General features: G+C 40.6%; 1 non-coding gene across 1 annotated transcript; it reads left to right on the top strand.

Moving 5' to 3' along the window:
* Positions 1–2,908: 2,908 nt before the first annotated feature.
* Trnat-agu (transfer RNA threonine (anticodon AGU)) lies at positions 2,909–2,981 on the top strand. The gene has a single exon. It is a non-coding gene; the product is annotated as a tRNA-Thr (tRNA).
* Positions 2,982–3,203: the final 222 nt, after the last annotated feature.

Raw genomic sequence — 3,203 nt, 5'->3', positions numbered from 1 at the left:
CGTCGGAGCCGTGCCAATGCCGTACCTCATGTTTAGCGCGTTGCGTACTGCCAGGGGCTAGGATAGCAGTAGATTTTGATTTGAGGCATTATCAAGCAAAATCAGAGGCATACTGATTAATAATATCATAATTTCCTAATTTTATACAGATTTTGGTGCAGGACCCCCAGACCCCCAGAAGACGCCACTGATTATCGTTGTCAAAAAAACTGGTATGCAGCCGTACAACTTGCCTTATGAAGATCCTTATTCCGACATGACAGTATTCATTTTCTGTGACCTCCTACTATCGGAAACGTGAGTATTCTGATGGAAACAAAAAGAGAAATTAATTACTCTTCCTATAAATCATGAAAAACCAATTCTCCAGTATCTGACAGCGATTTTTAAGGTGTGGGGTGGCGGGTTGATTAGTAAAATATGAAAGCTTCGCCGTCTTTTACAAGAACCTGAAAACTATTTCTGCGGTCAGCCAGAAACCGATGGAGAAAATACCGACCATGGTTTTCAGTCTGCAAATCCACATTTTTCTTATGCTCACTGAAGGAAATGTTTCTACTCTCTATTTACTCAGCGTGATCAGGAACTATGATTACAAATAAAAGTATTGTATTGTATCTGATTCATATAATCAGTAATAGTTCAAACACACAAACATGATAACATTCCTGATAATAATAATAATAACAATAATAATAATAATAATAATAATAATAATAATGACTCTATCATAATAGCACTATGAGCAGTTCAGAGGCGATTTCTACGGTAAGTTCAATTAATTGGTCTTTCTCTATGACGTCTAATCTTCAAAGTTAATTGCTCGCCACAAAAGAGGAAAATAGTCTCAACACTTGCCAAGCAGTTTTAACATTACGGTAGCGTTCTCGCTTCCCACGCCCGGGTTCCCGGGTTCGATTCCCGGCGGGGTCAGGGATTTTCTCTGCCTCGTGATGACTGGCTGTTGTGTGATGTCCTTAGGTTAGTTAGGTTTAAGTAGTTCTGAGTTCTAGGGGACTAATGACCATAGATGTTAAGTCCCGTAGTGCTCCGAGCCATTTGAACCATTTAACATTACGGGTGGCACATGAACAATTACTTCCGTGAAATCTAAGCGATCCAGTACGGTATACAATCCTCGAGAGTTTACTTTCTATGTATACCGAAAACATGCGTTTACCAGCAGACTGGCTGTGATGTCATACGAGTGAGCGCGTAAGCCGGCGTTTGAATGACGTGGATCGACTACTAGCTGGGTAAGAAGTATGTCTGTCACTGCCTCTCAGGCCGTATTTATACTAGTGGGCGCAGTGGTCGGCCGAACGGAACATTTGCTGTCATCCGCTCTATGCCCAAATAGCAGCATCTAAATGGCCACATTCTCAGACACATATAATTTTTTAACGCTGTTATGTATCACCTGAAAATCTTCGTAATTTTTATATGAATTGCGTTAAGTTGGCTTTAACTACAGAAAAAGTTTTGGCTCAACTGTATTTAAACTTTGCCGGCTAGAATTTTTAGAACGGAACCCACAATACAACATGACCTCTGCACCACTTCTTTAAGAATCCTTGTATTGACTGTTATTTATGTCAAAGTCTTGAAACTTGTTGCAGCTTCATCATTTAATGTATGTAATCAAGTACTGCAATCAGAACTTTCTATCATTAACATATGTTATATTTAATCTATTGCAACTCAGGATGTTTTCGTACCAAATTTAGTTTTCTGTAAATAACTTGAAAACTATTAGAGGTAGCTTAATGGGGGTCACATATCAAACTGAGGTTTCAAACGAATTTTCATGGTTCTTCCTTTAATATTTAGCGGCTTCAATTTTTCGTAAAGACGTCTATTTCGACCAAAATATAGCTCCGATCAAGTTGAGACTTCTAACATATGCCAGCGTTCTCTGGGCCCTGTTAGCTGCGAATCGGTAGCAGCTGCAGCGGCTGCGCTAAGCACCCTTGGCCTCTGTCGAAATTGCCAGCTAGCGCTCATCGCTCTGGATAGTAAAATATACGTTGCTGTTGTTGAGTGATGCTCCACAAAAAGTGTCTACGATCTGCATTTCACACTCGATAGCAGTGGAGGCAGACGACCCGTTTTAATATGATAATTATTGTATCACACTAGTATGCAAGACATCAGAGTGGCTCAAAACTAATATCTTAGTTTGTGACTTGATCGGAATACCTCATTACGTTTTTTGATGTTATTATTAATGATCTGTGGAGCAGGATGTCCTTCTTTTATGAAATATGCTAGTCATTCAGATTGAACATACTGGATACATACTGATGGCATTCTTCTCAGTATTTTTTTTAAATTTACGTAGAACGTAATATGATACAAATAATAGAGTGGCTTCTCAACCATGAATATGAAGTCACAGGTAAGGGGTGATGATGTCATTGATAAGAGGGGGCGTTTCTTGTGGCTTCATACATTCAAGCTCCATGACCACACGTGATGTCACCAGGATTCAAGGTCAGTCTAACTGCATCACAAGGCACAGTACTATACAGTACTACTTGGCGCCAATGTGAGCGCCTTTATCTACACCTCTCTGTACATCATGAAAGAACAAAGTGAGGTCCTATTCACAAGAACTCTTTGGAATCCATGTTGGTTCTTATCAGTGGTGCTGAGGGAATTAGAACAGGAAATAAGACACAGGTGATGAAGCGGACATGTCCGGTAGGACAGACACTATGCATTCATGTAACTGATACGGCTGGATGGACAATGGGTCCATCTTCAACAGTGCGGATGCACGAATATGTACGATCGCCTGTATGAACATGGAATCAATGCACAGGGACTACGGGTAGGTGGCCCTCTCTGATTGTGGATCGGCCGTGAGGCTTGCTGAGTTAGTCCGCGCAATTGTGACAACGCTCTATACCTGATGGCGCAGTGATTAACGCACCTGCCTAGTAAGCAGGAGGTCCTGGGTTCGAATCCCGATCAAGTATACAATTTCCCTCTTAGCCGCTTATTCCTGTTAATTCCCTCTGCAGCTGACAGCAGTGATCCCCTTAAATTTACCTAAATGATTATACTCAAAGTAGACGGGCTATAAAGTGCAGACTGGCTAAAGTAAGAAATTATTTTCTAGAAAAGAGAATGTTGTTAACACCCAACATAAATTTACATCTTAGGAATTCTTTTCTGAAAGTATCTGGCTGGAGGGAAGT

This window comes from Schistocerca gregaria, chromosome 1, assembly GCF_023897955.1.
Source record: "Schistocerca gregaria isolate iqSchGreg1 chromosome 1, iqSchGreg1.2, whole genome shotgun sequence".
NCBI classification, from domain to species: Eukaryota; Metazoa; Arthropoda; class Insecta; order Orthoptera; family Acrididae; genus Schistocerca; species Schistocerca gregaria.
The sequence above is the reverse complement of the archived record's forward strand: the minus strand, read 5'-3'. Positions and strand labels throughout refer to the sequence as shown.